This window comes from Rattus norvegicus, chromosome 10 (assembly GCF_036323735.1).
Source record: "Rattus norvegicus strain BN/NHsdMcwi chromosome 10, GRCr8, whole genome shotgun sequence".
Taxonomy (NCBI): Eukaryota; Metazoa; Chordata; class Mammalia; order Rodentia; family Muridae; genus Rattus; species Rattus norvegicus.
This window is the reverse complement of record NC_086028.1, coordinates 63,118,515-63,132,415: the sequence shown is the minus strand read 5'-3', so window position 1 is coordinate 63,132,415 and position 13,901 is coordinate 63,118,515. Positions and strand designations below refer to the sequence as shown.

The following is a 13,901-nucleotide window of genomic DNA, read 5'->3' as shown; positions in this document are numbered from 1 at the left end:
TCAGCTGGAATACTACGGGTGGCCTCTCCAGCATCAAAGCCCAGGAGACACAGCCGCCTTCTCTAGCTGCTCAGGACTCCAAGCGAGCGAGACACACACACACACACACACACACACACACACACACACACACAGAGAGAGAGAGAGAGAGAGAGAGAGAGAGAGAGAGAGAGAGAGAGAGAGAGCGAGCCCGAGTCCCTTCGCATCTGATTTTCAGAAGCCACTTGGTACCACTTCTGCCTACCCTCCTGGACATACTCTATTACCCTATCAGCTCAAAAGGGGATTGTCAAATAGATTGCAATCTGTTTTTTTGGTGGGGTTTTTGTTGTTTTTGTCTACTTTTGATTTTTTTTTCTTTTTTCTTTTTTTTTGGAGCTGGGAACCGAACTCAGGGCCTTGTGCTTGCTAGGCAAGCGCTCTACCACTGAGCTAAATCCCCAACCCCTATTTTTGATTTTTTTAATCTTGTGCTTCTCTCTCCTCCCTCGAGCCCTTACTCGAGTGTTATTTGTATGTCTGTACATGCGTATGTGTGAGTGCAGGTGCATAAGTACCACAGTCTGGGCACAGTCCGCCTGTGGAGATATCGGTCCTCACCATCACGTTGTTTGAGATAAGATCTCTTTGTTGTCTCTCACATTCGTCAGTCTAGCTGGGCCTTGGGGGGAACAGTCTGCCTCTGCCTCTGATCTTGCTAGAGAGCCGACATTGCACTGCACTGTTCCAGCTACTAGGCAGGTTCCAGGGGTTCAAGCCCAGGTCTTCACGCTGTGCGGCAAGTGCCTTACCCACTGAGCCACCTCTTTAGTCCACAGCATTGGGTTTGTTTGGTTTTTTTTGTTTTTGTTTTAAGATTTATTTATTTTCAACAGGCAGTGGTGGCACATACCTTTCATCCCAGTACTTGGGAGGCAGAGGCAGGCGCATCTCTGTGTGAGGCCAGCCTGTTAGACAAAGTGAGTTCCAGGACAGCCAGGACTACACACAGAACCCCTGTCTAAAAAAACTAAAACAAGGACTGGAGAGATGGCTCAGCAGTTAAGAGCACTGACTGTTCTTCCAGAGGTCCTGAGTTCAAATCCCAGAACCCACATGGTGGCTCACAACCATCTGTAATGAGATCTAGGGCCCTCTTCTGGTGTGTCTGAAGACAGTGACAATGTACTCACATAAAATAAATAAATCTTAAAAAAACTAAAACAAACAAAGATTTATTTATTTTCATTTTATATACATGGGTGTTTTGAGATGGCGAGATGGCTCAGTGGTTAAGAGCACTTGCTGCTCTTACAGAAGACCCAGGTTTGCTTCCTAGGGCCAACATGGAGGCTCACAACCATTGTAACGCCAGTTCCAAGGGATCCAAAGTCCTCTTATGACCATGGAAGGTACCAGGTATACACATGGTGTACATATATACACACAGGCAAAACACTATAAAATAAAAATAAGGGTTAAAAATTATGTATATGTCTGTTTTGCCTGCATGTATATGAAGGCTCTATGTGCACGCAGTGCCCACAAAGGTCAGAGAGGGCATCAGATCTCCCGGAACAGGAATTACAGACAGCTGTGAGCCACCTCGTAGGTTCTCAGAACCAAGCCCAGATCCACGGCAAGACCTGCATGACCATCCAATCCACCAACTAATGCCAAGCAAGAACATACCATCTAGACTGGACACTAATTAAGAGAGAAGACTGAACTTTGAACTTGTTGTCTTATCTGTCACTCCTGTCCTACCTGACACACAAATATTCTCCCAAGACAAGTGCATTTGGCCCATGTGACAGGAATAACCAGCAGACACGGCACAGGATGGTATTAGTGTGCTCACAGAAACTCATTCAACACCACAGGTAGCAGCTCCCTCTCTAACACTCGCACTGCCCTGCCCTCTGCTCCTCCTGTCCAGTGTTCCTTGCTGTGTACCTACTGTGATCAAAGCTGCCTTTATCTCTATCATCCTCGTCCTGCTCAATTCATAATGTCATGATTCTCTTAACACCAAGCTCAGGGCTCCAGTTAACATTTGAGCAGGTTGGGGTTGGGGATTTAGCTCAGTGGTAGAGCGCTTGCCTAGGAAGCGCAAGGCCCTGGGTTCGGTCCCCAGCTCCAGAAAAAAAGAACCAAAAAACCCCAAAAAAACAAAAAACAAAAACATTTGAGCAGGTTCGTGTTTTACAAATTGCCTTCCCCTGACTCTGTGAGCTGCTGGAGACCGGAGATGAATGTACTCATGAGTCTGGTTAGAAGCCTGGTCTAGCCAGACCTCACTTAATGGGATGGACGAAATGGGGAGAGAGCAGGGGACACGCTGACAGGCACTGACAGATGTGGGAAGACAGACAGAAAAGGAGGCAGAGGTAGCACCCAGGTTTATGATCTGCAGAGTGGACTTAAATGAGGACACCATTTGCTGAGAGAGGAGATGGAGGAGCCTCAGACTGATGGTAAAAAGCTCAGTGTGAGCCCCGCTCACGCAAGGGCATGGGGGAGCCAGAAATAGGTAGCCAGTGCAGAGTCAAGGGATCCGAAGAGGGAAATGACAGTGTGCATTCAGATCCACCCGCACCTAGCGTGTTCATGGCTCCTCTGAAGTGGAGGCTCCGGGTTTTTCTTCAGAGTCTGTAAGTCTCTCTCCTTTTGCAAGAATGGAAGTAATCAACCTCCAGGACAGAAACCCAAGTTCCCATCAGTCTCTCCCCAATGTGTGCTGACAAGAAGGCACCCCCCTCCCACCCCCACCCCCATTGCCTCCCAGACTTCTTTTTTTTTTTTTTCTTTTTTTTTTTTCTTTTTTTTTTTTCTTTTTTTTTTTTCCGGAGCTGGGGACCGAACCCAGGGCCTTGCGCTCGCTAGGCAAGCGCTCTACCGCTGAGCTAAATCCCCGACCCCTGCCTCCCAGACTTCTATTGTGTTGTAAATATGAGAGGAAGGGCACCTCAGGCTTTCTGGTTCTCTTCAACCCTTATATTACATTGTTATTATTCAAACTATGATTATGATTTAACATTTTAAAATATATATGGGTGTTTTTCTTTTCTTTTTTTCTTTGATTCTGTTTTTGTTTTTTATTTATTTTTGATTGTTTGTTTGTTTTTTCAAGATAGGGTTTCTCTGTATAGCCCTGTCTATCCTGGAACTTGTTCTGTTGTTGTGGAAAAAATTTTTTTTTCTTTTTCTGTTTTTCGGAGCTGGGGACCGAACCCAGGGCCTTGCGTTTTCTAGGCAAGCGCTCTACCACTGAGCTAAATCCCCAACCCCTGTTGTGGAAAATATTAATTGGGGGTCTCTACCCTGCCATAAATCATTCAGTTTCCAGAAAAAAGACATAAACCCTTTATATTTATAATAAGCTTTAACAGCACTAGAACTGAGCAGATATCAGTCCTCTAAGCTGTTTGGTCTACTTCCCTGTCAAAAACCCCCAGATTTAACTTGCCATGTTCTGCCTGGGTCGATCTTACTCTGACCGGCCAAACATCACGGCCAGTTCTGATCACTTACCCGATGGTGTCTTCCTCTCTCTTCCTCCTCCTCCTCCTCTGGTCTCTGCCTCAGACCCTAAGCCCCAGGAACCAACGCCCCATTCACCTCTCTTTCGCCCAGCTATAGGCTGTAGGCATCTTTAGTCAACCAATAGTTTTAAATTAAGAAGCAGGGTTACATAGCATCGCTTGGTGTACGTGATGATTTCCTTGTTTCTGAGGCAACCAGATCTTGGGAACCAGTATTTAGCACTATGATACATGGCAACATACCAAACCCCAACACTGTAGGTCGGGCAGGTGTCAAATTCAGAGACCCACCTGCCTCCGCCTCCCTCCCAAGTGCTGGACGAAAGTGCCTCACCATGCCTGGCTGTACCGGCGGTTTTTGAGCATGCGTGTTTGTGTACGGCTTTCAGACCTGAGGAGGCAGAAGGCCCTCGGTCGGTTTCCCTGGACTGGAGTTATAGATGGTGTGAGCCGGCATGGTGAGAATCCAGTCGGAGTTCTCTGGAAGAGCAGCCAACGCTCTGATCCCTGAGCTGTCTCTCTAGCCCTGTGATGATGATTTTAGCTAAGGTTAAGTTATTTTAAACTACGTGCGGAGTTCGGGACACTAACCCCATCCACCTCCCTTCTTCCCACCTCGCAAAAGAAAAGAAAAGAAAAGGTCTATCAGGAAAAGCAAGTTAATTAATTGCTGGAGGATGTTGTGGTTGGTTGGTTGGGTATTTTGGGGGGGGGGCGTTGCTTGGTTTGTTCAGTTCTTTTGTTTTTTGAGACTTGCTCTGTAGACCAAGCTGGCCTTGAACTTACAGAGATTTACCTGCCTCTGCCTCCTGAGAGCTGGGGTTAACAGTGTGAGCCATGACCACCGGGCCTATTCTAAGCTCTCAGGTCACCCTGTTTCTCTTTTCTCCATTCCCTGACCAGGTTCCCCATTTACCCACTGCTCCACAATGCCCTCTTCAGACCTCAAGGCTACCTCCCGCCATTCCTGTCATCTCCATTTCTAAAAGATATTTTATTTTAAATTATCTACATGTCTTTGGATTGGTCTAAGCACCAGTGCAGAAGCCTTTGGAGATCAGAAGGCCTGGGTCCCTCTGGGGCTGGAGTTGCGGGGGTGGTTGCTATGGGATCTGGGAACCAAACCTCGGTTCTCTGCTCTTAACTGCGAAGACACATTGCCAGCCTTTCCTGCTGTCTTCTTAAAAATGGGTTAAAGTCAGGCACGTGGGTGGTGGAAGTAGGGGAGCTGCTGCAAGTTCAATACCATCCTGGGCTACATAGTGAGACCCTATTTCAAAGCCCTCCCCCAAAGAAATACAAAGAAAAGGAATGAAAATTATCGTTATACCTTCATTTTTTTTACATTCTTTATATTTCTACTTCCCCTACTAGAAGGGGCATTATTTATTTGGGGTTTTGTTATGTTTGTTTGTTTGTTTGTTTGTTGAGACAGGCTGTCTCTATGTAACCCTGGCTGTCCTGGAACCCAATAGATCAGGCTGTTCTTGAACTCACAGAGATCTACTTGTCTTTGCCTCTCAAGTGCTGGGATTAAAGACATAGTCTGCCACACCTAGCTTTCTCCCACCCCACTCTACCTTTTTAAAGTGGTGGGGGCAGAAGAGAGGGAGGGAGAGAGACTCACGGGCGTGAAGAAAGAAGAGAGAGAGAGAGAGAGAGAGAGAGAGAGAGAGAGAGAGAGAGAGAGAAGCTAGGTGCTTCCGGGTACTATTCTTTATGCAAATTGACTGCTTTACTGCTCACAGAAGTTCTAAGAGCTAGATGTGTGTTTGTATCAGCCTAGAAGATAATAATGAACAGTAAATTCACCTAAATAGCTGGGGATGGATACTTAACATGCCCCAAAACAGTGTTGAGCCCAAGTAGTGTGAATACAGTCCTAGCCTCAGGGTAGTAGGAAGTGGCTATTGGCAATGTTTAACATAAAATTTCAAGGTTCCATCCCCACAGAGTCTAACTAGGCCTGAGACAACAAGCAGGGCCATATTTTAACTGCACATCCTGTGGACCACACTTTGAAAAATCTCATCTTTTCTTCTGACAGGCTGGGAACGCTTGTGCTCTGAAGCCTGATGTATGCCCCCTGGTGGTCAGAGACGAAAGAACAGGAGGGTAGCCAATAGGATCCCTGGTCAACAGGACAAATACCAATAGTCTAGAATTCCATTCAGCCAGTGATCCCCTGCCAGCAGTAAGCCGATGTCACACACAGTATACCTAACAGAAACGAGACTTCACAGGACTGACCTTCCAGGGTGACTGTCCACCTGTTTTTTACCTATAGATAGATTCATTTCATTCCAAGTGGGCAAATTGTTCTCTGGTACAGTTATCTGTACCTTATAACACGTGGCTCTAGATTCTAGGACTTTCCATAATTGCAAAAATGAAACAAGTTCTCATGTAGCCCAGGCTGATCCACCCTAGGCTGGGATTACAAGCGGGTAACACTTCTATCCACAGAGATGTTTTTTTTTTTTTTAAGATTTATTCATTTATTATATATATAAGTACACTGTAGCTGTCTTCAGATACACCAGAAGAGGGCATCGGATCTCTTTACAGATGGTTGTGAGCCACCATGTGGTTGCTGGGAATTGAACTCAGGACCTCTGGAAGAGTAGTTGGGTGCTCTTAACCGCTGAGCCATCTCTCCAGCCCCAGAGATGTTTTTTTTTTCCCATTTGAGAAAGGTTCTCATGTGTACCTCAGGCTAACTTGGAGCTTAAGATCCTCCTGCCTCAGCCTCCCAAAGTGCTGGGATTACAGATGTGCACCATTTTGCCTGGCCTCACATCAGTCTTAAATCGTTAACCTTAAGAAGAAATAGCGCCAGGCAGTGATGGTGCATGCTTGTAATCCCAGCACTCGAGAGGCAGAGGCAGGCAGATCTCTATGAGTTCCAGGCCAGTCTGATCTACAGAGTGAGATCTAGGACAGTCAAGGTTGCACAAGAAATCCTGTCTCAAAGAAAGGAGGAAGAGGGACCAGAGGTGAGGTTCTGTGCACGCTGGGCTGTGGCCCCGCCTGGCTGTGGTCTTCGAACTCAGCGCCGACTACCTCCGCGAGGAGCTGCGGCAGGACCTGGAGGCAGAGCATATGGAGGTGGAGGACACGACTCTGAACCGTTGCGCGACCAGCTTCCGGAGTCCTGGTGGTGTGGGCTAAGTTCGAGGGAAAGCCACTGCTCCAGAGATACCGGCTGGTGAACGAGTGCTTAGCTGAAGAGCTCCCGCACATCCATGCCTTTGAGCAGAAAACTCTGACCCCAGAGCAGTGGACCCCACAGCGGCAGGAATGAGGGACCCAGGCCTGAACAAGCATTAAATTTTAAACCTGGCCAAAAAAAAAAAAAAAAAAAAAAAAAGAGGAAGAGAGAAAGAGAGAGAGAGAGAGAGAGAGAGAGAGAGCTAAGAGAGATGGCTAAGTGAGTGTTTAAGAGCACTGTCTGTTCTTCCAGAGATCCTGAGTTCAAATCTCAGTAACCACATGGTGGCTCACAACCATCTGTAATGGAATCTGATTCCCTCTTCTGGCATGCAGGAAAACAGAGCATTCATATATGTAAACAAATAAAAAATTTTTAAAAAGACCAATAATTTTGAGAAACAAGACATGTATTAGTTCTGAGTCCTCTGTGACTTATGGACCTCAAAGCTATGTGTGACTGCAAATATGTTAGTACATGTTAAAATTCTGTTCAGGGTGTCTACAAAAAGTGAGTGAGCAGCTCACCCAGCCATTCCTTTCCCTTTTATCTCCCAAACAGCTGTATATACCCCATGTGAACCTGAAAGAGAAAGGGTTTCTACCAATTCTGTGAATGATAGCTACAAAGTAAGGAAGTTCCTAAGTTAGCACTTCTCAACCTGTAGGTCGATCCCCTTGGGGATCAAAGGGCTCTTTTATGGTGGTTGCATATCAGAGATCCTGCATGCCAAACATTTACAACAGTAGAAAAATTACAGTCACAAAGTAGCAGCAGAATAACTTTATGGTGGTGGCTCCTAACACAGGAAGAACTGTTTTCATGGGTCCCCAGCAGGCTGAGAACCAGTGGCAGCTCTGGAATAAGGCTTTTATAGGCTGTGGTACCACCCAGCAATGAGAGGATACAAAGTACCAGCTTCACGCAACAATGTGGCAGAGCTTAACCATTCAGCTGTGAGAAAAGGAGTCCAGGAAGGAAGAGCCAATGTGCTTGTGACACACATGCAGAATACAAACAGCTAAGAAAAATCTCCAGTGCCAGAATGGAATAGGAACTGGCTTTATGTGGAGAGACTGGAGGCACCTGGGGAGGTCTCAGCAGGGATGCAGGGGTAAGCGTCATGAGCTGATCTCAGTGTATTTCATAAAATCTTGTCAGATTATTTGTTCATATTTTGTGCGATTTTTGCTTATATTTAAAATTTAAAAAGGGATCTAAAATTTCTCGGTGGGAAGTGGTTGTGGTGGTACACACCTGTAATCTCAACATGTAGGATACAGAGGTAGGAGAATCATGAGTTCAAGTTCAACTAAATAAACTGGGAGACCCTATCTCAAACAACCACCACAAAGCCAAACAATAGGGTAGGGCAATGCCCAGGATTCTCTTATCATCGGCTGAAGCCCAGAGTCCCTTAGAGTATCAGAATCAGGACCGTAATGATTCTAGGGAAGCAAGATGTGACCTCAGAGCCAGGAGCTGGATCCAGATATCCTGCTCGAAGTCAACCACAGAAGGAGTGCCCTGAAGATAAGGCTGATTCCAGAAACACTGTCCCACTGGGCTGTGGAACAGAGCAGAAGAGCAAGGTGGTTGGGGATTTAGCTCAGTGGTAGAGTGCTTGCCTAGCAAGCCCAAGGCCCTGGGTTCAGTCCTCAGCTCTGGGGAAAAAAAAAAAAAAAGAAGAGCAAGGTGTCTGCCCAGAGTCTGTGGGATGAAAAGTCAGGCTCTAGCCTTGTGTCAGTGTCAAGATTTACCTGAGCCCACAGTAGACCCACTGAGGATTATTGGCCAAGAAGTTAGTCAAAGCTCTTCAGCTGTGAGACAGAGAAGTCAAATGGTAAAATACAGAAGCCCAAAATAGGCTTGACTGAAATTTCCCCCAAACCTAGAGATGAACACGACCCAACTTGCTAAAGAAACAAATAAGAAGCAAATGCCATTTGATCCTGGTAGTTCCAACCTGTGATTTCAGTGCTCAGAATGCTGAGGCTGGGGAATTCCTGCAAGGCTGAAGGCAGCCTAAACTACCTGTTGAGATTTTTCCCTCACAAAAAGACACAAATATCATGACAGGGTGAGACATACAATGAATGAGAAAATTCGTAACATGGCTGCTACAGCCAGTAGGACAAGCACAAAAGATGTTTCTGAATGAAAATGAATTTAAAATAAATTCTGAGGACCAACAGTAGAATGTTTATTTAACATGTATAAGACCCTGGGTTTGTCCTAGCACTTCAGAATAATAGAGTATGCACAGATAGAGGGATGACAGATAGACTGGTGCATGATAGACAGACCATTTAAAATGGTCAAATTGCATAAAGGAAGGAATTGAATCTGTATGATAATACTGAGATGTCATGTAGGAATATGTGTGTAACTTTAATGTGTGTAACCTACTTTTAATGATTAAGGCTTTAACCTCCCTGCTAGCCTACCACCCACCGGAGGTAGTGAAAAAAAAAAAGATACAGGGGAAGTGGACCTGTTTAGAAATGATTCTTTGGAGCAAATCCCATCTTTGTTGTAGGAAATTAGTGGTTTAGTTTGCAGGTCAGCAGTGGCAGCTCTATCCACTCAAAAACACTTCATGGCTATACCAGCGGTTTAGTTCGGTAATGTCGGGATAGCAGAAGCAGTGGCATAACCTAGCAGGAACAGCCAGGCCACAGCTGAATCAGCATGAGTCAGCAGGGGGAACCAGGATCACCAGGAATGCCAAAAGAAGTTCTCAGCTGTGCCTCTCTCAGCAAATCAAAGATCAGCAAAGACTCAAGACCAACAAGCACTGCACAGCTAGCTCTACAAACAAGCCCTTCTCACAGTCTGTTGAGTCCTATTTACACTCCCTCCAAACATCACCTGTCCTCCACTGGTCTTGCCTCCACCTATGAGTCTGTATCAGCTGACATCACTCTGCCAATCCGCCTGAGTCTGAAGAATCATCAAGAAACCAGAATATACCACCAGAAGTTTTTTGGTTTTTCTCTGTGGCGTCTAGACAAATGGAACTGAACTGTGCAATATAAGGTGGACCAATACATGCATGTCCTTTAGTTAATGAAGAATCTTTTATCACGCACATGTCCGTTTACGTGCTTGCTTTATCAGAACATCCTTTCACCTGTGTTTGACTCAGTGAAATGTTCCTTCTCAAGTCTGTATTGACCTTTCACCTGTGTCCGCTTCAGGAAAACATTCTTTCACGTGCCTGCTTTAGCAAAACAACCTTTCACTTGTGTCTGCTTCAGGAAAACATTCCTTCACGTTTGCCTCAGCGAAACACCATCCCATACAACTGACTTTCCAAAGAACCCTAAAGTTTCCACTTTATATGTGTTTGAAAAAGAACAACATATGGAAATGGGGAGATAGCTCAGTCAATAGAGTACTTGCCTTGTGAACATAAGGACCTAAGTTCAAATCCCTAGCACCCATGTTTCATAGGAACACACACAACACATACATGATTCAGAACGCAGGAATAGAGGTCATGGTGTCACTCAAGAATAGAGTGCTTGGGGGCTGGGGATTTAGCTCAGTGGTAGAGCGCTTACCTAGGAAGCGCAAGGCCCTGGGTTCGGTCCCCAGCTCCGAAAAAAAGAACCAAAAAAAAAAAAAAATAGAGTGCTTGTCTATCATGTTCCAGGTCCTGGGTCAGCCACAGAGCTACACACACACACACACACACACACACACACATACACACACACACAGCAAGACTATGAGTCAAGAAACATAATTACAAGTAGGAGATACAAAGCAATATTATGCATTGCAGTTAATGTATACTACCAAAAGTATACTTAATAAGTATATTTATACTATCTTGGGCTAAATTCTAGGCCATAAAAACATGTTAAGGGTTGGAGAGATGGCTCAGTGGTTAAGAGCACTGACTGCTCTTCCAGAGGTCCTGAGTTCAATTCCCAACAACCACATGGTGGCTTACAACCATCTGTAATGGGGATCCAATGCCCTCTTCTGGTGTGTCTGAGGACAGTGACAGTGTACTCACATAAATGAAATAAATAAGTAAATAAATCTTTTTTTAAAGTGTTAAAATGGATGGATTTCAAAGTGCAAACATACATATGTGTATGTGTGGAGGGGTGTATATTCAAAGAAAGAGATTTGCTGATGTACAGTTGCATATCTGTAACCTTTGCTAATCTCTGCCTGTAAGGCATGGAGTAGGGATTGTAGGGGCTCCTAAGAAAGTTAATCCTTGATCTTTAGAAAGCCATAGGATCCTCTCTGTCTCTCTATGTCTGTCTCTCTGCATCGCCTCTCTAGAAACACACACACACACACACACACACACACACACACACACACACACACAGTGACTATGAACAAAGAAGCACACAGCCCCAGTTGCTATAGAAAACACCCAGCCTTAGAATGAAGTCAACGTTGATGTCAGTAGAACAGGATGGAAAAAGTCTAAATCTTAGAAACATCACTGGAGGGCTAGAGTCCAAACTTACCCTCCTATGTTATTTTCTATTAGAAGACCTAAATTAAGTTCCTCATTGTATAAGGCACTAATATAATGGGACTGGAGAAGTGAGAACACACAGGACTTTGGAGAGGGGAATTTGGAAGATTGAGCCAAAGATTGGGTACAGAGATGAGAAAAAGAGTGGTCCCAGCAAGACATGGCCATTTGTGACTATTCATCCAGCACGTGAGGAGTGAGACAGGAGTGTGACTGTAATTTTTTTCAAACACCTATTTTTAATGATGGTTCTTAGATGTTTTAACCTCCCTTCTAGCCTACTACCCACCAGAGTCAGTGGTAAAGAAAGGATATGGGGAAAGTGGACCTGTTTAGAAAGGTTCTTTGGAGCAACTCCCATCTGTATTGCCTGGAAATCAGCAAATCAGTTCATTAGTTTGCAGTGGCGGCTCAACCCCAGCTCAACACACTGGCAAACAATTCACTGGTATGACAACAGTCCAGTTCAGTAGAGTCGGGATTGAAAACATGAATCAACAGCAAAGACAGCAAAGACAGCCAGACCTCAGCCTTGGCATGAGTCAGCCAGAGAGACTGGAGGGACACCAGGAAAGGTGCTTCTCTCAGCGAAGTGAAGATCAGCGAAGACTCGAGACCTACAAGCATTGTATAGCTAGCTCTATAAGCAAGCCAAGATCAACCTCCAATATTGTCCCTCAAGTCCTATTTATATCTTCCAAATATCATGTGTCCTCCATGGGTTTTGCTTCATAACATGTCTTGCCTTAAGATGTATGCCTGTCTCAGCTGCACTTACATGCTCATCTTACTCTACCAGTCAGCCCGAGTCCAAGCAACTGCAGCACACCACCAGAAGTTTTTATGGCAGAGTTTCTATGGAGTCCTGACAAATGCAGCTCAACTACACAATGTGAGGCAAAGAATTCTTCATCACATGTTCTTTCACATACTTGCTTTAGCAGAACATCCTCTATCCTGTGTCTGCTTCAGCTAAACATTCTTTCATGACCTTAGTCTTTCACCTGTGTCCACTTCAGCTAAATAGTTCATGTGTTTGCGCCAGCAAAATACCATCCCACTGACTTTCCAAAGAACCTTAAGTTCCCATTTCACAGGAGGTTCAGAAATTCAAAGTCATCACTGGCTACATTAGGAGTTAGAGCCCAGCTTGCAGTACATAAAACCAACTGTAAGGCCCCATCTTTTGTTCAGACTCTGTCTTAACCAACAACTACAAGTAGGGCTCCTGGATATTTGGCTTGAATGGTACTGAAGGAGCCAGAGTTGGGGTCAATCTAAGGCCAGTGGGAAAATTCCACCACAAACCTCCAAGCACAAAGACCCCTCCCTTCCAGAGAGTAGAGCTTGTTTAGTGTCTAGAACACTGCAAGCCAACTATCAGAAAAAGCTACCTGTGACTCCCAACCAACCCTCCTTGGAAAGTCCAGAATGGTACACTGAGTTGATTCGAGTTGTTTCACTCCACCAAATGCTCATAGTATCTTGCCTAGTTACCATTGTGTAAATTCTGCCCCAATTGTTTGAATTCTGCCCTTATCAAAGGTATATAACTCCCTCTTAGAGTCTGCTCAGGGCCATATCCTTTTTGAAGTGGGGAGGCCCCAACATGTTGGAACAATAAAATTCCTCTTGCTTTTACATCAATCACTGCCTCTGTGAGTCTCAATCAAGAGGTCCCAGAAGAGGTTCATTGTGGATATCACAAGCCCATTTCTGAGAAAGAGCCATCAGAAGACAAACAGGTTGAAGTTAGTGACAATAGTGGCTATATGAAGTTAAGAACATTGTTGGGAATCATCTCTGTTGGATACAGTGGGGAGTTAACTGCTCATCTCTGAACCTGAAGACTGTCCTTGGCTGAATAGTGTGTGCCTAAAATGCACGTCCGTCTTGGACCTCAAATATGACCAGACTTGGAAATGGTATCTTTGAAGATAAAATAATGGAAATTAAGTTGAGCTTACCCAGAATCAAGGATGATAGTAAATACAATGGCTGGTGTCCTTATAAAAAAAGGCACGTGAGGGCTGTAGAGATTGTTCAATAGTAAGGAGCACTTAAGGCTCCTTCCTAGAACCATGTAGAGCAATTCATAGCCGCCTGTTACTCTAGCTCCAGGGGGATCCAGTGCCTCTGACCTCCTTGGACACCTGCTCATGTGAATATACCCAGACATAGACACATCCACCTACACATAATAAAAATAGTGTCTTGGTGCACACCATAAAATGAATCCTTTTTCTTCAGCGTACTTCTTTTTTTTCTTTTTCTTTTTCTTCTTTTTTTCGGAGCTGGGGACCAAACCCAGGGCCTTGTGCTTGCTAGGCAAGCACTCTACCACTGAGCTAAATCCCCAACCCCAGCGTACTTCTTTTTATGTGTATGAATGTTTTGCCTACATGTATGTCTGTGTGCCACACATGAGCCTGGTTTCTGTGGAAGACAAAGAAGATGTGAAATCCCACAGAGATAAGAGTTTAAGGTGATTGTGAGCTGCCCAACATGAGTGCTGGGAACTCAACTTTGCTGAGCCATTTCTTCAGTCCATCAAATTAATCTTAAAAAAAAATAAAAGTGTAAGACTGGAGAGATGGCTCATCAGTTAAGAGCACTGATTACTCTTCCAGAGGTCCTGAGTTCAAATCCCAGCAAC

At 44.9% G+C, this 13,901-nt stretch overlaps 1 pseudogene; it reads left to right on the top strand.

Annotated features, from left to right (window-relative positions):
• The first annotated feature begins 1,384 nt into the window (after positions 1-1,384).
• On the top strand, positions 1,385-10,367 carry Bola2-ps5 (bolA family member 2, pseudogene 5; annotated as a pseudogene).
• Positions 10,368-13,901: the final 3,534 nt, after the last annotated feature.